The sequence below is a fragment of the Mastomys coucha genome, unplaced genomic scaffold (assembly GCF_008632895.1).
Source record: "Mastomys coucha isolate ucsf_1 unplaced genomic scaffold, UCSF_Mcou_1 pScaffold22, whole genome shotgun sequence".
Taxonomy (NCBI): domain Eukaryota; kingdom Metazoa; phylum Chordata; class Mammalia; order Rodentia; family Muridae; genus Mastomys; species Mastomys coucha.
The window spans coordinates 256,610,595-256,631,421 of record NW_022196905.1 but is presented as its reverse complement, the minus strand read 5'-3'; the positions used below and the strand labels follow the sequence as shown (position 1 = coordinate 256,631,421).

The following is a 20,827-nucleotide window of genomic DNA, read 5'->3' as shown; positions in this document are numbered from 1 at the left end:
ACAACAGGAAAAATCAGCCACAATGGCTATTCAGCCTCGCATGCGTAAACAAGGAGACGGAGGGAGCTTTGGTTTGGTACTCTGCAGATTTCGTCAAAGAGATGGTTCTTCTGTCATGAAGTTTACAGCTTTTCCCTATTCAATTAATTGGAACTCAGAAATGTGTGTGCTGTGAAATAAAAAGCCTCAGCCATCTGGGGCCCCATGCACCATCCAGTGGAAAGGCATGCCCAGCACACTCACAGCTTGTGGATGCGAGTTTTAAGAGCCTTTATGTCTAGAACTACTGCTCAGAGAGAGCGAGGCTGTCTGTTGATAGCTAGAGCACCAGGCAGGTTTAGGAGGTTTTTTTTTTCTTAAAATACAATTTATTGAGGCTTCTCCTGTGCATTCCATTCCATTAAACCCATCTATTGACATTTATGGACAGCCAACACTTGAGGGCACAGAGTATACACACACAGGCACTTTGTCCTCACAGCACATGCTATAATGGATCCAACTTGGGTACCAGGCAGAAAGGCTCTTAGAAAGAGAAGGCTGCCCCAGTAGAAGTCAGGTCAGGGTACCCCCATCCTCTCTCCTCTCTCTTAGGACTTTTCTTTGGCCATCTCAACCAGAAGGAGGTCCTCATGTTTAGAGCTACTTTCTTTGTGACTGTGTGTGAGCAGGGACTCAGGTAGGTGGAACCTGGAAAAGTCTTTGGCTTTTGTTCTTAGATACCATTTATTTTGGCTTATGAGACAGGGCCTCTTATGTGCCTTGAGCTCAGATATAAGATTAGGCTGGCCAGCCAGTAGATTCCAGGACCTGTCTTTGCCTCCTCAGCACTGGGACTACAAGCATATGCCACCATGCCCAGCATTTTCTTTTCCTACATTGATTCTGATGATCGAATTTTGCTCTTCATGCTTTCAAAACAAGCACTTTAGCAACTGAACCATCTTCTACTCAATCTGGAGCTACTTTCAAATAAAAGTGCGTGGGGATATTGAATAAGAGGCAATCAGAGAATGATAAGTATATGCCTGAGAGAAGATGCAGTGCGATCTGGATTAGGGCTATTATGTGCTCTCTCGGTAGCACCAAGGACAGGAACACCAGACAACATTGGCAACAGCACATCCTAACAATGATGAGACTGCTGATGGTGATATGACCCCACCGTGATCAGCAACAATGTGGCCACTGATATAAGTGCCTGATACTATAGCAACCTCTTATACAATTAGTCCATTTAATTTTCTATTGCTGCTATTTTTATATTCGCATTCCATTTATTACTCAAATTGATAAATTATAGAATAGTTTAGTTGTATACAGTTCATCTGACTCAGTAATTAAGTTGATGATATTCAACCTTTTCATAAACGTAGTTTCATGTCACTTAATAGCAATCGGCATTACTATCCAAGGACGCATAGTCTTTTACATATTTGTATACATTTGTCTCACATGCCATACAACTCTCTGTTACCATTTTGGTTCTCAGTGCAGGGAGTGTGAGTTGGCACCCAGACACACACACCAAGAAGCAGCAGAGCTGGGCTAATGCAACCTATCTCTCTCTAACACAGCGTCCCCTCCATCTTCAGGAGCTGATATGTGCATGTCTGTCCAGTGTCAAAGCCAAGCCCTATGCTAATATGTACACTTCCTATTTATCTCAAAACAACTAGACGAGGTAGTCTCTATTTTCCATTGTCATTTAACTGATTGTAGAAATGGCACCCAGGCAAACTATGGAGATTGAGGGAGACATCTATTGAGAGTCAAATTTGACTGAAGATACAGGGGATAGGTCACCACTACCGTTTAACCTAAATAGAGCCAGTGGTGTAAGGCGATGACCTGTGACCCTGGATATTAAATGACTTTCCTTGCATTCTATTCCTTCAAGATGTATTCTAATAGCTGAGTGTAGTGGTACACACAGCACTATGGAAGCAGAGGCAGATGGATCACAGTGAGTCTGAGGCCAGCCTGGTTTACATATCTAGTTACACGGCTGGCTACATAGTGAGATCCTGTCTCAAAATGTTTATTTTATTCTATTTTCAATTCTATGGGAGTTTGTGCACATGTGTGCAGGAATCTGAAGAGGTCGGAAGAAGGTACTGCATCCTCTGGAGTTGGAGCCCTGTGTTAGCAGCCTGATGAGGGTGCTAGGAACCAAACTCAGGTCCTCTGGCAGAAAAGTAAACGCTCTTAACTGCTGAATATCTCTCCAACCTCTTTCTTGATTTTTTGACATTTAAGTTTTTAGTGTATGTACATTTGTTTGTGTCTGTGTAAATATATACCTTATGTGCAGAGACCAGAAGTCGGTGTCAGACCTCAGGAAGCTCAAGGTTTAGCTAGTTGTGAGCCATCTAAAGTGGGTTCTGGCTCCCTGGAAGAGCAAGGAGTGCTCTGGACTTCTGAGGCCATCTCTGTGGTACCTTTCCCAAGTTTATTAATCACGAGAAAAGAGACATGAGCCCTGACAGGTGTATACTCACATTCGTAGCAAATAAATATTTTTAAACATGATGTATCAGAACTCTGGGACTCTAAATGACAGAAAGACGTTCTGCCTCCTTCAGCCAGCCAGCACAAATGAGATGACCCTGTAACTGTCGGCTTCACACCGGGAAAGAGACGGCATGATGTCTCTTAGGCTAAGTGTTTATAGAACCTGCAAGGTCTAGAAGACTCTTAGAAAGACTGGGAAGATGAAGTCACAAACTGCCAAGCTAGAAGGGAAAGAGGTGCAGAACCAGCCATGCAGAACCACAGTCATTTATCATGTCTTAGATGATCCAATTAGAAAGACAGGGACCGGCATGTGACCAATGACCTGAGAGAAATGTACAGGGAAGGGCAAAGTCCAGAAGTGATATGGAGAATCTGAGACTCGGGAAGCATGTCCTGAGAAAGCCTGAACAGGGTATTCACCACGTTTTGCTGGTATGTTTGGGCTCTGGACCGTGATGGAACTTAGATTTCTAGCTCTCTGCTTAGGAGCCCAGATATTCCATGAGGCTGTCCCCACTGTTTATTAGGCTGATTGGCATCCATTTTCAAGCCTTCATTTCTGTCAACATCTTTTGAATGCATTCAGCCATAACCTCTCCCCCATCATTCCAACCCCACAGCATTTTCAATCACCCTTTCCCCATTTTATATTTTCCCTATGGTATTCATTATCTTCCAATATACTCAGTGTTTGTTCATATTGTGTGTCTTGTGTATCATCCTACCTAACCACCTGTGACCACTGGAACCAGTTGTTAGTTTTGTCCAGGTTGAACCTCGGGTATTAGAGTAATAGGAAGCTCGTAGAGGAGTCTGCATTAAATACTTGCTCGTGGCGACAATTGTCAATTTGACAGGATCTAGAGCTCCCTAAGAAACAAACCTCTGAGTATGTGGAACTTTTGAAGATCAGATTGTCAAGAGAAGTGTGGAGAGTGGAGGCCCATCTCCCGAGGCATCAGAGACTAACAAGAGCTCTATTGGGAACTGGGCTAGAGGATGTGCATCTGATATTCTACTGCATTCTGTCCATGTCCTGGGAATTTGAGAGAGCCTGAATTCAGGAGTAATGAAATTGTTTGGTGGGGAAACATCTCAGGCTAGGACAGCCTTCATGCTGGGGTGTCGTTACTGTTCTCATCCAGGCCTCAGTGAGAGAGCAGATAAATGGTACAATGGACAGATTCTTTGGCAATGTAAGGAGTGAGCATCAGTTTGAGGTTACAGACACAGACAGGCAGGATCAAGGCAGCAGTAACCATCAGCATATTCATGTCAGCAAAGAGAAACACTAAGCTCCACACTGGAGGACAGGACAGCTCCTGAGGGTAGCACCCCGCCCACCGAAGCCTCCAGCATCTGAGATGGAGAGATGGTGAGCTGAGAATGAGGCCGAGGGCTTTTCTATTCAGAAACCACCACCTTGAAAGCTTTGGGTTGGTATCTAGGGTTTTCTGTATGGTCCTCCATCAACAGGAGAGCTAGATATCTGTATCAAAAAAATCAGTATCAATAAAATAAAATATAATATAATATAAAAAACTGAGAGGCTGGAGAGAGGTCAGTGGTCTAAAGCATCCAATTCTCATGCTGGGAGCTCACAGCTCCTATAACTCTAGCTCCGGGAGATATGATACCATCTTCTGGCTTCATTGGGCACCCATCCACACATAGCATACTTGCATACATATAAATTAAAATAAAATAAGTAACAGACACTGGTGGAGAAAAACATAGAACTCCTTTTGTTTTATTTTTTTTACTTACTTTTTATTTATTCTTTGTGAATTTTACATCATGCACCCCAGTCCCACTCATCTTCCTGTCCCGTCATACCTGCTCTTCACCTTTGCAACCTCCACCCAAAATAAAAACACAAACCACTACCACCAGCAGCAACAACAACAACAACAAAAGCATAGAAAATATCTACTTCTGGAAGTCGTAGTATGTCACAGTGTGTCCCACAGTTTATCTCCCTGTCCGTACATCTTCATTTGCAAGTGATCATTGCAATGAGTCGTGGGTCTGGGTCAAGACCTCTGGCTCCTGTGACACCTTCAATACTGGATCCTCATTGAGACTCCTCCTGTTGCTGTATGTCATAGTTATCCTGCAGCTTTGGACTGCAGGAGTGGACCTTTCATGCATCCCAACCATTTGCAGATGATATAGATTTTGGGGTGGGCCACCTCAGAGCACTGGATCTGGTGGCAGAGCTGGTCAGCCCACCAAGCTCTCTCTTATCTGTATCACCAGGGCAAACTCTCCAGCACTGTCCTGGCTAAACCATTCAGGGCTGCCATCAGCAGGAAACAGGGTCAGCTTTCCTGGTCTCAGGCCCTCAGGGCCTACTCAACTGCACCCATAGTTCCAGAGACAGCTCCACTGTGTGGCCCTGTCAAGGCATGGGGGTCACTCTCCCACTCTTCCAAGTACTGCAGCCAGTGAAGGCCAGGGCCAGCTTATCCACTCTCATGACCCCAGCAACTGCAGCAGGTGGGGAGAGGAGAGGGCAGAGCCTCCCCCCACATGCCACCTCATAGCACATGACTGGCAGGGCCAGATCTCCCACACTCTAGCCCTCGGAGCTGGCTCACCTGTTCTCCATGACCAGGGTCAGCTCTGCTGGGCTGTCCAGGTGATATTCAGGGCCTGCTCTCCTGAGTACTCCAACTCGTGAGGGGCAGGGCTAGCTCTCCTGAGCTCATGACCCTGTGGGATCATGACTGTTTTCCTGACTGCCAGAGGTGGTGAGGGGCACTGGGTGTGGGGATCACCTCTGCACCCATACATGCTACCCCCTGGCAGATGAGTGGTGGGGTCCACTTTCCTCCCATACTCATATCTTCAGGGGCAGCTCACAACACCCCACCATCAGGGCCAGCTCCACTGTACTACTTAGACAAGGCATAGATAGAGTAAGTGCTGCCAGTGGTAAGAGTTGGGGGCCTGCTCTGCAAAGCATCATATCCAGTGAAGGGCAGTGCTAGTTATACACAGCCCCCTGGATATCCACGTGATCCCTGGTGGCTGCCCCAACCAGAGATTCCCCATGCTCTCTAGTTGTAATATGAGCCGAGGACATCACCGCTCACCCCTACCACTGCATAGCCATGAGCCATGGACTCAGACATGACCTTAAGTTCTAGCTGGAACCACACTATGACCCAGGTGGCACAGCTGGTCACTCACTCACAGCAGGTTGCTCATCTCTACCCTCGAGTCTCCAGGTCTATCTTTCTTCACAATGCTCAAGCTGCTCCACTTTTCTCTCTCCCATCTGACTACCACATGCTCACACTCCAGCTGCAGGCTGGCCACACAGCTGGCAGGCCTCTAGGTGACATCCTCCATCCATGTTGCATGGTGTGTCAGCATGCAGGTATCTATGGCCCACCTGTGCCATGCACACATGTGGGTGGGTGGCTTGGGAGTCTGTAGTTCTGTCTGTCTTCCTCCTGTGCTGAGCTGCCTGGATTTGATTTGATATGGCTTGATATTTATGAATGCTAAGCATTCATAAAACAGCTCTGCATCAAGCCAGGTATCAAGCTAGGATGAACAAAGAGTTGCCATCTGCTCTGCCCCTGACTGATAGAAGAACACCATTACCAACGAGGTGTCTTTTTGACCATTGCCAGGGGGAAAAAACATGGAACTTACTGGCGGGGATATGTTAGTGGTGCTTTTAGAGAACACAGTAAGAACTTTCCTCAAAAAATTAAAAACATCTCCCAAATGATCCAGTTACTACTAGTAGTGACTTACATAGCCAAAGTAAATTAAATCAGGATGCTAAAGAATCATCAGCACTTCATGGAGTAGTATTTAGATCTTGAAGATAATGAAGGCAATGCTGTGCTTGTGTGAAACTGGAAGACACTGTGTTAAGAGAAAAAGAAACAGGCAGTAGTGGGAAAATGCTACATGGTCCCATTTACATGTTGGATGCCAAAACTAGGCACAACAGAAAAAGAGAGTCCCCCTATGGTTACTGTGTAACACAGGCTAGAAGTAGCCAGGTTGGGGGCAGGGGTGACAGCATAGCTGGGAGATGCTTAGGAGGTGATACAAAGTCTCCATAAGTCAAGCAGAATACACAGAAAAAAAAACCTGTTCAAAATGTACTGTATACTTAAAAATTGCTATGAGGATAGAATTGTTAGTGTCCTTGTCACAAATAATTGATAAAGGAAGGCAGTCCCTAAGTTAAATAGCTTGCTTTAGCCATTATGCAAAGTATGTGAATTTTGAAACATTCTGTAGTCCTCAAATTTATTTCTTTATTTAGAAACAGGGTCTTACTATGTAGCTCAGGATGGCCTAGAACTCACCATCCTATTGGGTGCTGGGATTACAGGCAAGAAGGACCATGCACAACTCCTTTATTTATTGATTTAAAAACCAAGTAACTTAAATGCTGGCTGAGAAAATAAATGGAGTCACTGTATATCTCCGCCTTGGCCCTCAAGAAGGGGCAACATTTACTATGCTTAGGGAGAGTCAAATGAAATAATGCATGCCAAAAGCACTTAGCACAGTACCTCAGAAGCCCTAATTACATTAAGTATAGTCTTTTTCTTCCAGCTACTAATTATTTCATTTAATCCCCATATTAGCTGAAGAGAAATAATGTTTTACAGTTGAGAAGCAATGGGACCCTTAGAGAGAGAGAGCTAGTTGATAGTATGACACAGCACCACTGAGCCTCCATGCTCCAGGAATAGCACATGGGGATCAGGCACCACAGTGTTCCAGTGTTTTCCAGCAAAGAATAATTATCATAGTGGATAATTACCATAGTGATAGAATGAAAAAATAAAAAGGAGGGTGTGTTCTATAAATATTTTGTTATAAGAAACAAAATACACAATCACTAGAAGTTGTGTGAGGTTCACTAGCACCAATTATTCTGCATAGCTCTGTTTACTTCTTGTCAGTATGACTTTGTCTACAGGGTGAAGTCGGAAGAGGAGCACATGGAGTCTTCATTTTATAAGGACGCATGACAGGCTCTTTGCACACCCAAATGCATGGTAGTGTGATGTGGGTTTCCTTCCTTTTGGCCTCCCTCTGGAAGAAGAATCTGCTTTTTTCCCCCTTTTCTCTGAAGAACCAGACAATTAATATTTGTAACTATACAGGCAGAGGGCTCTCTGCCATTCCATCCTGCCATTACAGACTTTGTAGTATGAAAGCAACAGCAGACAACACAAAACAAACAGCCACGGCTGTGTTTCAATAAAACTTTATTTATAAAAAACAAACTACAGGCCCCAAGGGACAGCAGGCTAAGGAAAACCAGCCCCTTATTAAAATGCCTGAATGAATGCACCTCTAGGTATGCTGAAAACTGAATGGAAAAGCACCCTGATGAGAGGATAGGTTGGCCATGTTTATAATCGAAGCCAAAGCACAGAAAATAATATTTAAAATGTGAATGAAAAAGCAAGTTTGGAAATTGTCCTAAGGAATCAAGCTACTTAACTAGAATTGGTATGATGCAAGTTACTACCCTTGTGGTATTTACAAAACAGAGGACAACCAAGCTAAGCTACATCCCACCAACAAGCACAAAGCCAGCCACCTTTGATGGTTTTGCTCAAAAACAGTCTGGAGTTGTCACACATCTGTGCTCTATTTATTCTGTAATCCATTCACTCATTTGTTTACACATTTAGTTTTCAACATCAATCCCCAAATGTTTACGAGAGCCTCTCCAAAGCACAGGGACAGTTTTGACAGCTAATAGAGTAGTTTCTGTCAACAGGACACAGAGTCGATCGGACAGGACAGATGTCTTCTTACTCAGTCACTGCTTTATTCCTTTTGTCAACAACTGAGTATCGCAATCACTGACATGGCAAGATTAGAATGTCGCGTGGGGCTGACAAAGGAACAATGTGGCAAAGGAACCTCAGTCTCAGGCTTTCAGGAACTCAGACTGGAATCTCAAGGACACACACACACACACACACACACACACACACACACAGAAAGTACGGCATAGCACAGTATGCACTGTTGCAGCAATGTATGCACCAGATGCTATGAGGACAGAGATAGAGAAGTCTCAGCTCTCCCAGGGAGTTCAGGAACTAAGGTTCAGCCTGTCTCCAGACACGTTTGCCCACCAAGTGTTGATTTTTACATAGGGATTTTGAGCCTGCTTGCAAACAACTAGGAATCCGTGTGCCTTGCCTTCTGTCCCACTTGATAAAGTCATCTAGTAGATTATTGGCAAATTCTTAAAACAATCTTTTACTAATGTAAATAGTGCTTACAAACTTAACTAATTACCCTTAATTAAGTTAAACTGCAATAATGAATGCAGTCCCAGCTGGGTTTACTTTAGAAGGTTCTCTGATAAAGGTTAAGTGTGAGCAATATATTAAAGAGTTGGTTAACTGGCTGTGGTGGTGAATGCCTTTAATTCTAGCACTCTGGAGGTAGAGGAAGCCATATCTCTAGGAGTTCATGGCCAACTTTATCTACATAGTGAGTTCCAGGTCAGCCAGTGCTACACAGTGAGACTCTATCTCAACAACAACAACAACAACCCAAAAAGTGAGTAGTTGGGAGGAATTTAGGAAAGTGGAAAATTGCTTTGGATCAGAGGAGTCATCATGCAATGAGAATGCTATCTAGACAGCTATCAGATGCTGATACTGAGAGAAAGTTCTAGAACAGCATGGAATCCATGCCTCGGAATTATGAAGATGGGAGAGAAAGAGTGTCTGCATCCCTCACATCTTGTTAGCCATTAGGGCTGTGCCAGGGAGGGGAAGGTAGGACTGTGCCAGGGTAGGGATGAGGTAGCTACTTCCAAGGTCCTTCTTGGAAAGGGTTCTGAAAGTCCCTGGGTAATGCCCTCTGACAGAGATGCATCATGGGAAATCAGAGGAGGAGGGGCGATACAGAAAGCTCATGGCCAGTCATCATCATAGTAGTAGTAGTCGTCGTCGTCGTCATAGTCATAGTCATAGTCATAGTCATAGTCATCATCATCAGTATCAGCAGCAACAGCAGCAGCAGCAGTTGCTAGGTAGATGATGTATGAGCTTTGAGAGCATTTCAGACAGCTTTAAAAGCAGAGGAAACATCCAAAGAAGTAAGGCTTACAGGTGTCCTTCCGACTCACTAAAAACATGTTCCAAACCAGTGCTTTGGAACATAGTCTACCCAGTGCTTTTCCAAGTACCACTTTGTAGTTTTTGTACATTCATTGTTTTTACTTCTTGCCAAGTTTTCATTGTAGCCATTTGATAGTTTAGCTGGTTTGAGTTAGTCTGTGTGTGCATGTATGTGCCTGCATATACATACATGCACACACACACACACAAACACACACACACACACACACACACACACACACACACACACACAGCTAGAGGCTGACATCATCAGATATTCACCCCAGCAACTCTCTGCCTTATTCTTCAGTTAGGGTCCTTCATGAAGCTCACAGGTTCAACTGTACTGGCAGGTCAATAGCCCCAAGGATTCTTTTGCCTCTGCTTCCTTGGTCCTGGAATTAGGGGGTAGACTACCACAGGCAGATTTTTACATGGGTGCCGGAGGTCCAAATTCAGATCCTCATGCTTGTGAGGCAAGTGTTTTACCCATGGGACATTCTCTCCATCCCTCTGGTTGGGGGTTATTACAGGCCACACCTAATCAAAGGCTATGTTCTCTGATCCATGGAAGCAGAAGAGTCCCTACAGGGCTGCAGGCAAGTTCATCAGGATGAGTAGTACCCATTCAACACAGGCTACCAACATGATTTACAGAGATACCCTTCATAAGGGTTTGCCTCTGGGGCTCCTGGGAATCTCGCTGCCAGCTGTTTGCATGAGCATCTTGCTGGGCTGGCATCCTACCTCCGATCCTCTCTTGCTGTTGTTTTATGTTATTGATCTTGCCTGTTTGTATTATTAAAAGCTCACACATTTCTCCTCATATCTTATTATAATCTGTGCAGCTTTCTGGAGGCTCCATCTCCTAGGAGATGAGCAGTTGGATCTGCGTCCTCCCTGCATCTCTCCAGGATTCTTGGCTAATTAATGGTTTTGCAACATTGAGCTGTGCCCTCCTTTCAGTTGGCTGCCTGGATGTGCCCATCAGTACTGACCAATCGGGCTTGAACTTTGAACATCATCTGATCTGGTATTTTTAGAATTAATGCATGTGTGGTTAGTTTATCCTTTCTTAATTATTCATATACAAGTAAGTATAGGTTTCTATTTTATACAAATACTGCTACACTACTACTACTACTACTACTACTACTACTACTACTACTACTACCTACTACTACTACTATTAATAGCAATAATCTCAGCCAGTGAGATGACTCAGTGGATAAAGGCACTTACGGCTGAGTCTGATGACTTAGTTCCATCCCTGGGAGCCATATGATAGAAGAAGAGAACTGATCTGGCTGGCTTCCACTGTGGCACACACACACAAACACACACACACTAAAAAAACTACATGATAAAAGAAAATAAATCACTAACTTATATGGGAATCTGGCACAATCTCATGGTAAGGGCAAATCCTGGAACTAGCCAGAATTCAGATTTGGGGTTCCCTCACTCTGAAGCTGTTTAGCTTTGAGAAGGTCATGTAATCTCTCTGACAATTTGCAGAATAGGATTAATAGAATGGGTGCTGGGCCTGGTGCATGTTGCTATGTTATTGGGCTAGGTTGGTGTGGTGTCTGCATGGTAGATGGCACTTGTTATTTTACTGTGAAGATCACAGGCCCCATCTCCCCTTCTTTGTTAACATCCACAGAATCCCTGAGTGTATCCTATCATTTTTAACTTTCTAGTATAAAAACTGCATACTTTATGGTCACTTTCACTATTAACTCATAGCTTTTCATAGACATCACTTGTCCCAATTAAATGCAATTATTGCTACTCTTTTCCAATTACTGATGCTCAAATTGTTGCCACTTAGCCGGCAGGAGTTCTTTAAAGCTGATTTCTGTGTCCGTGCAGTGAATTCCTGAAGCAGTCTTGCTTTCTGGATACAGAAGGGCAGTGTGGGGCTGGGGATTTGGCTCTATAGGACTCTTGGCTGGCATGTGCCACACCCCTGAGTTCAATTCTCAGTTAGAAAGAGAACATTGCAAACCTATGCTGTCTTTCTTATCTTCAAGTGCATGAGATGGGATGGACATCTCAGTGTTCAGGAGTGTGGTGTTAGCAATTGAATGCTAGGCTCTGAGTTGGTGCTGAATGGTGTACCTTTTGCTCCTGCTAATGAGCGGCTGAGGAGTAGTGACAGAGACACCTTATTTTGAAACCATGAATTCACACTCATCTTCCTCAACCTGACAAGTTTGTTGGTGAGAGCTCATTTGTCAGCCAGCCTGGCATTCCTTGAAGACACGGATTTTTGTTTGTTTGTTTGCTATGGTCAGGTTTGGGATACTTTGTTGTTGTTGTTGTTGTTGTGTTGTTTTCTGTTTTGTCTTATCTCAGTAGCAAAAGGAAGGATGGAGGTGAGAGAATACAGAAGTGTAGAAGAGCAGAAAGCACCAGGGAAAACAGAAAGAGTGGCCATGAGTACCTGCCTGATAAGAGGTACACAATTACTTCCCAAGCTTCAGACTCCAGACCCTCTGATCTCCCTGCCCAAGGCAACTCCCACCTTAGTGCCCTCTCATAACAGCAGGCTCTTCTCTCTGGAATGCTTCAGTGTACACTATGGCCTGCTCATTTGACACCTGAGATTTCTGTAGACTACATACTTCAAAGGGCATGGTTTTCTGGGGGGGGGGGTGACAAATTATAAAGCAAGGTGGTTTAAGACTTACTTTTATTCATGTATGTGTACCTGCACACACACACACACACACACACATGCACACATGGGAGAGGGGAAGAGAGAAAGGAGGCATTTGGAGGCCATAGAGGAGTGTCAGATCCTTCAAAACTGGTGTTATGGGCAGTTGTAAGCTGGCCAACATGGGTTCTGGGAACCTGATGCAGGTCCTCTATAAGAGCAGTAAGCAAGCACTGAGCCACCTCCCTAGCCCAAAGTTTTTTTAAGACTTCTTTTTCTTTTTTGAACCAAAGAAGTTTAACCTACCAGAATGGGGTTTTGTTTTGTTTTTCCTTGTTACTCCATGAAAATGCCATTAGATTTGCAAATGCAGCCTTCCTAATGGTGACTAGGGTACCCAGGGTTCTATTGAATGATTCTACCATCTGGGAGGGCCTAGGGCTTATTCTCTGAGTCTTCTGAATTTTACCATCAGCTGAGGAAAGAGGACAAATGAAGGGTCGTGTATGAAAGACAACTGGGCTAGTCCTGGCGATGCCCATCATGTTACTCCTTCTGTGACAGTAGCCTAATTGTGACTCTGCCTGAACACAAAGGAAGCTGGGAAATGTAATTTAGGTGGGTGGTCAGGAAGGAGAGCATGAAGGATCTTACCAGAGTTGAGCCTGGCTCTGGTCTTTGTAACCTCCCAAGAGCCATCTCAATTATACAACAAAATGGCTTAGGCGCTTGGTAGACAATTGTATATGCACAAATAGCAAATGACACCAAAAGGAGAAACAGGGAAACCGAGGCGAGGGTGCCAGATGCCTTCAGTATTTTGTGTTCGAAGATGGAACGTGGCTTTTCTCATGAAGGCCCAGGGAGATGTCACAGGCAAAGTCTAACACTGCTGCTGGTCAAGACAAACATAGCTCAATACCTCACCTTGTAAGAATTGAGCAAACAGAGACACCTCATAAAAATACCGAGGAGCCAGGAATGTCCATTAAGACTAAAGACAGAGCTTCAGAAGGGTTTACTGAGCAAACATCCTTCCCAAGAGATGCCCTAATTGTAGGGAGTAATGCCCAGTTCCAGAAAACGTCCCCAGTAGGGAGTGGATCTCCCCCCACCCCTTCTATGTGCAGCAGGTATCTCCTCCTCATCTGGGGTACAAAAGTCAATGGACTCAAAAGAACAATGAGCTCCACCAATGAGAGATAACCAACTCATGCTGTAAACCTATGTTCTGGAAGGGTATAAAAAGTGTGTGCTTTTGTTCCTCAGGGTCACCTTTGCCTGAATGCAGGATGACCTCACTATACTGGATTATTAAAAACCTCATGCAGATTGCAGCAATCTCTGTCTCTGTGTCTTTGTGAGTGGGAAGACAACCTGAACGTAAGACTTGGCTCTCCAAATATTACAACCTAAAAAGACAAAACCCCAGCAGTAGAGAAGGCCTCATTCCACCACCTATCATGCAGGGCTTAGTTCTGAGCACAACCTTGCTGCAAAAGACTCAATAAAGGACGAAGCATTTGAAGGTTAACGTCAATGGAGATGAGAAAGAGAAGTTAGGAGCTGTTTGCCCTGAAAGCCATTGGAGGAGAAAGGGAAAGGGAAAGGGAGAGGGAGAGGGAGAGGGAGGGGGAGGGGCAGAGGGAGAGGGAGAGGGAGAGGGAGAGGGAGGGGGAGAGAGGGAGAGGGAGAGAGACCAGGAGAAGTAGAGACTGGGTGGGGATGTGAGGAGATGACTTGGTGGTGGATTTGGGAGTCTCAAACAACTGAAACTCTCTAAAAGGACCATAACAGACCTGTCTAGCTGATAAAGTCTGGGTCATATGACATTTGTCCTTTCATGACTGTGTGATTTAACTTGACCTTTGAGGTTTGTTTGCTCTCTGGTGTGGTTCAACCCTGCTTCTTCTTTAAGGCCATTATCTGTATATTCCCTGCTTTCTTTATCCATTCATCTGTTGATGGGCATGCCCATGGCTTCAATTTCTTGACAGATACTTAACACTCCTGAGCTGTGCACTCATGAATGAAGGGATGGTGCCAGTGAGAAGAATGAAGTGATGAGCTACCTGGCTGTTTACAAAGTATCAAATCCTAAATGTCTGATATTCCTATGATCCATCCTTAGTGGTCCTTTCCCTAATGTCAAAACTGCCCCAAGCAGGGTAGCTTTCCTAGAACTCCCAGGAGGTTCACTCACAAACCTCCATCCTCCTTCTCTGAGATACTTCCAGTCTGTGATTATGAACACACTGTGAATTTTTTTTAAAGTTCTGGTGTTGAGATCAAACAGTCCCAGGTTTGCAAACTTTGCAATCTGTGTGTGTCTGAGGAAGATGGTTAATTTGTTTGAGCCTCAGTTTCTTTGGCAATAGAAGGAGACTAGTTAAGCTCTTGCCTGGCTCTTCATCACTAGGCCCCTCCTCACGTCTCTGCACACCGCTGTCCACCTAGGGAAGGGATTGATGTGGCCATTCCCCGTTGCTCATTTTTGGGTTTCTTTAAATCTGTGGTCCTTTGTAAATTATTTTCAAAGCAAACTCTACTCCAATTACTGAGATTTGCTTGTACACTGCACCATTTGGGCATTCAAAGTGTTAGGAAGGCCATTATGAGCTTTCAATGATGTGATGGATGGGACATTTGACACAGGCTAGGACGAATCATAAATGTTTGGCAAATCAGGGCCTCCTCAGGGTGGGGGGGTCTGCACTTGGCATGGCTGTTTCCCGTGGCCTTAATGACTAACAGCCCTTCCTTCATATGAACCACTTAAAATATTTTCTCCTGTTTGAATTTGTAGCCTGTTTGGATCCTAGGATGGATCATTTTCTTTTTTCCTTTTTTTTTTTTTTAAACAACAGTGCTCTGGCATCTAGAGAGAGCTGTTCGGCCGCCGAGCATACATATGGCATTAAAATATGTTGTAAGTTGGAAAACCTTTGCAGAAATTCCAGGCCTGCCTCTACCCTCAAAATGCAGGATATTATTTGTGTCCCTGTCTCATAAATTTTGAAGCTCTGTCCACACTGGCCTTTCTCTCTCTGGGCTTCTTGACTGGAGTGTTAGAATGGATGAGCCCAGTTTTTATTGCTGTTGACAGGAGGAGAACCACAGGGATATAGCCTCTGCAGACAGAGCTGGACAAGATTCAAATAAGGTGAGGGACTGGCCGATGCCATAGAGATCAGGGGCAGCTTCGTCACAGGGGAAAAGTGAGACCAAGCATGGGATGTGTGGGGATGTCATGAGTCACTGGGTGACTGGTCCATTTATCCATCACTGTATGAATTATGTTGAGACTGGGGAGTACCCTCGAGGCTTGGGCATGCCAGCCTATTCCACACCATCACTGCCTCCACACAGAACAGAATTAAAGGTAATGTCTGAGCTCCAATCCACTTTCTGACATAGATGGAAGGAACACTAGGAGATGGGTATTCCCATTGGCTCTATTGTAAGAACAGGAAGACCCAGACTTAGGAGAGGGAACCATTTGCTCATGATGCACTAGGATGAGTGGAGACTCACTCACAGACAGCTAGATCCTGGAGTCAGCCACAACCTGGCTGACTGGCCTGACTATATGAAAGTTTCTTTGGCCTCTCCCTCTCTGCCCTCTCTGACAGAGGGTTCATGGGTCCCCTCCCTGCCCAATTAACAGCCAACACCAAAAATGGCAGCCACCACTGTAATTCCAGAGGCAGGAACTGTCTGTCCAGTAAGCCTGAGTTTGAATCCCATTGTTCCTAATGACAGCAATGTCCTTTGAATAAAATGTGCCTCATTGACCAACCAGAGAGCAGTCCTGTTTAAGGATTTGATGCTAAGTGTAAAGGACTATATGTTAGTTTCTTTTCTCCTGGTGGTGCACCTCCAAATTCCCAACAGGACGCCATTCATGGAGGGACTGCTTTATTTAGCTCTCAGTCACCATCCACTGTGGTGGGAAAAGCCTGGTGTTGGAGGTTGCTGATTCACAGCTCAGAGGGCTCTACACACTAGACTCTACTGGCTTTTGACTCAGTCCAGGACACAGCCCACAGGACTATCTCTATCTAAATCAGGTCTTCCATCCCCTTAACCCTTCTGGAATGGTCCATATAGACATAGCCTTACACATACCAATGCCCTGGGCATTTCTTAAGCCAATCAAGTTGGTGATCACAAGGCATCACAGGCTTCAAAGTGGAGCACAAGCTACATCCTCCAATGATGGGTTTAAGGTGATACCCCTGGGTTCCTGAAGATAGTATCAAACTGTCTATTGATAATTATTTAATGTACCTCACAGTCCCCAGGAACTTAAATTTAATGAGTATATAAATATACTCATAAACACGTAATGCTTCTTTTGTCCATCTTCTTCATTCCTCAGTGTAGACTGTCTGTGGTGGCAGTTTTGAGTGTGTCCAACAAATGAATTCAGGAATCATAACGCCCAGCTTTGTGACTTAAGAACATTCCAGAAGGAAAATCCAAAGACTGTTCTACCTGGGAATCCTTTCCATATTCAATCATCAAACCCAGACACTATTGTGGATGTCCACAAGTGCTGGCTGACAGGAACCTGATATAGCTGTCTCCTGAGAGGCTCTGACAGTGCCCGACTAATACAGAAGTAGAGACTCACAACCATCCATTGGACTGAGCATAGGGTCCCCAATGAAGGATCTAGAGAAAGGACCCAAGGAGCTGAAGGGTTTGCAGCCCCTTAGGAGGAACAACAATATGAACTAACTAGTACCCTCAGAGCTCCCAGGGACTAAACCATAAGTCAAAGAGCACACATGGTGGGACTCATGGCTCCAGCAGCATATGTATAGCAGAGGATGGCCTAGTTGGTCATCAGTGGGATGAGAGACCCTTGGTCCTGTGAAGGTTTATGCTCCAGTGTAGACGAATGCCAGCACCAGGAAGTGTGAGAGGGTGGGTTGGTGAGCAGGGGGAGGGGGAAGGAAATAGGGTTAGTTTTTTGTTTTTGTTTTTGATATTTTTTTCAGAGGGATAAGCAAGAGAGGAGATATCATTTGAAATGTAAATAAAGAAAATAAGTAATAAAAAAGAGAAAAGTATTACTAAATAATCTAAAAACTTGCTGTATTTTGTAGATAATAAGTATTTAATAAATTATGGTTAATAACAATGAAAACTTTTTAGTTCTAAGTGATGGGAAAATTAGACTTCATTGGTATAAACTTTCTTTATAAACTTAAAACAAAGTAGAACAAAATTCATGTTAATGCAAAGTGAAATGTATTCATTCAGTGGCAAAAACAAAACAAAACAAAACAAAACATAACTTAACAAACCATTCCCATTTAGAATACATGGTTCAGGGCCTGGGAGACGGCTCAGTGAGTAAAGGCACATGCTACACTGCAGCCTGAGGACCCTGAGCCCAGATTCACCAGGTCCATGTGGAAGATGAATGTGAGAGGTTGCAGCTGTGGTCCCAGCACTCCAACGAGGGGGTGGGGGGAGATCTACAAGAGTCTCCCTGACACAGCAAGGCTGGCCAACCTGGAGGATGCATCATGGCAGCAATGGCAAGAGAGACTCTGCCTGTACATGGGGGAAGGAGGGAATCAATCGACTGCTCAGAACTGGCCTCTGGCCTTCACATGCATGCTGTAACACACACATGTGCACACACATGCACATCCATGCACATGCATGCAAGCACACACAGAGACACACATACACACACACACACACACACACACACACACACACACACACACATACACAAGAAAAGAATTTACCATTCAAGCAAGTAGATATCTAACCCATGGCACCCTCCTGTCTTCCTTTTCTGTTCGAGTTCTTTACTGTTTAAGAAGGGATGGCATTGAGCTGAGAGAACAGTGTTAACCACCCACCCAAGGAAATTATGCACAGACAGTTTAAAATATAGATTCACACCCACTATCCTTAATGACACATTTTTCTCTACGTACAACATAGAGAATAGCCTGGAGATAGCCACTAATGATAGGACAAATCTACCACAATTAGCAGGGCATTAAATATTATGGATTCCAACTTAATTTTATCCTTCTTTTGAATTTGGTAGAATGTGCATGTGTGTGTCTTACGAGGTATGGGGGAAAGTGCCATTTGACGATGTGTAAGTAACTAATCAGCGTAATTATATGGGGAGCATGTGCTTTCGGTTGTCTTTGAGGAGATGGGTGTGTGGTTCTGAAAGCATGGCAAGGCTGAGCTAATGCAGCCAAGGTCATCGACTCCATAGCTGTGGTCTAGCAGGTGCCCAATAAAGGAGCAGCTATTAACACTGACAAACTCCTTTCTACTTAGCACATACTATTTTATTTCCAGAAAGCTTGAAATGCTCTTATTATACAGAATTTCAAATGCTCAAACAGAAGTTGTATGACCAATGTGGAACCTTATCTGGCTTCAATAATCATCCTTTTTTTTTTTTTGAGACAATCTCTCACATCTCACATACCCTAGGCTAGCTTTGAACTCACTATGAAATTAAGGAGATGGGGAAGTTTTGATCTTCCTGCCTCCATCTCCTGATTGCTGGTATTACAGGCTTGTTTCCTCATCCCCAGTGCCAGGGATGGAACCCAGGACTTCACAGAAGCTAGGCAAAGTTCCCCCACTGAGCCACATCCCCAGACAATAATGAACATTCTGACACATTTTTTTTAAATCTCTTCCCCCACTTAGATTTCTGGGCTAATTTTTAAAAATCCTATGCACTTCACCCCTAAAGAGCTTGATACAGACTTCCAATTCATCTTTAAAGCCACCTTCCCGATATCACAGAGAAATGATATCGTCCTCTCATCTCCCACAGTTGTCCTTATTATCACCATCTCCCTACAATACACACATATATGGAGCTAACCCTTCCAGGCATGCTCCTTCTTCTTCTTCGTGCCTTTGAGAATCCAAGCTCACACCCTCCCCAAGGTGACCAAAGTACCTAAATCTGCTGCCCTGGTAGATCATCCCCTGCTCCCCTATTGCTGCCCTGGCTGGGCATCTCTCCCTTCCCCATTGCTACCCTGATTAGTCCTCTCCCCAACCTCCCACCATTGCCACACTGGCTGTTTATACCCCATTGCCCTCCATATGCTGGGAGGACAAGTTCCTTCTAGAATTTCTGAATTAGCAACTCCCTGGGTCTCACCAATATCCTGACACTTGCTGTTTCTCCTGCCTGCCTGGACACAGGTCTCAGACCAGAGCAGATATAAAGGGGAGAAGTCATACTTACCCCCATCTTAGACGCCCCCCCCCCAACGTTTTGTGTTCTTTCCCTAAACTGTGTTCCTGGGCTTCAATAGGATCATAAAACTTAGGTCTGTCCCTTGCTGCTTGCTTATTCTTGGCGTTGAGCTGGGAGGAACCTGATCATCTGTAGTTACCTGTCTCAGGCAGAACTCCATGATGGGCATAATGTAGCAACTACCACTTGTCAATCTAAGGGCGGCAAGCTGTGATCTTACCCTCATTACTTCCTCTCACCTCCAGCTTCTGCTCTTGCCATTCTTTCTAAATTTCTTCTGAGGGTTTTCCCCCTTCTCATCCACCCACTTGTGCTTCCCCATCCCCTAAGACACAGACTGGTGAGAGTTCCTCCTGCAAGCCTGCCTCTGTTCTACATTGGCTTCTCTCACCAAACTCAGCCCTCACCTATGGATATCCAGGTTTCAGTCTACTCTGGGCCTTGAGAGCCAAGACAGGCTCCTATTCATCTTTGTTCCAGGGGAAACGTCCTGAGATATCACAAATCAGGTATCAGGGCCGACTGGATGAACGGCTCAGCCAGAAGTAGGGGATAGAATAGAACTCAAAGGTCCATGAAACAGAGAGCAAGAGATGAATCGGGATCAAAAGGGCCTGGGACATGATAGGTCGTTACATCAGGAAGGTCTGTCCAAGCCAAGGAGGGGTAAGGCCGAGGGCAAGTGGGAAGACTCCACCTTTCTTTTTGATGGTCTGCCAGATATGATCTCAGGAAGGGATTGGCTCTGTGGAATAAAGTTAAGTCAGCAGAATACAAATTTCACAAGGACAGAGTTTCCATGGGTAGGGATGTTTATCTGTACAAATCACTGCTTGTGTCTACAACAACTGGAACAAAGAATGTGCTCAACAAACTCGTAGTCAGCCAGAGATAAGGCAGGAATATCAAGTGCACATGAACAGAGGAAGGAGAATACCTGCTTCTTCGATCTCCAGCAACTACGAAGTATCTGAGAATTGATACAAACCTACCAACCTTGGGGACATCAGCTTGCCAAGCTCAGCTCTGCAGGGTCTCAGGGTCTGCAGTGCTGGGCAGAGCCCACCAGCTGACTGTGCTCAAAACATTGTTGATGGCTTGTGATTGCTTTGGTGAAATGGACTTCGTATTGCTTGACTCTCAGAGAGTTAGGATTCTCTGCATTCCTCACATCTTCGGTGAAAGTTTTGTATTAGTGGCGTCTTTAAGGATTTTCTTCAGCCCTGTTTTGAAATGTTG

General features: G+C 44.6%; 1 long non-coding RNA gene across 1 annotated transcript; it reads left to right on the top strand.

Annotated features, from left to right (window-relative positions):
* The first annotated feature begins 9,580 nt into the window (after positions 1–9,580).
* On the top strand, positions 9,581–10,698 carry LOC116068100. The gene is made up of 2 exons (XR_004109435.1): positions 9,581–9,631; positions 10,502–10,698. It is a non-coding gene; the product is annotated as an uncharacterized LOC116068100 (long non-coding RNA).
* Positions 10,699–20,827: the final 10,129 nt, after the last annotated feature.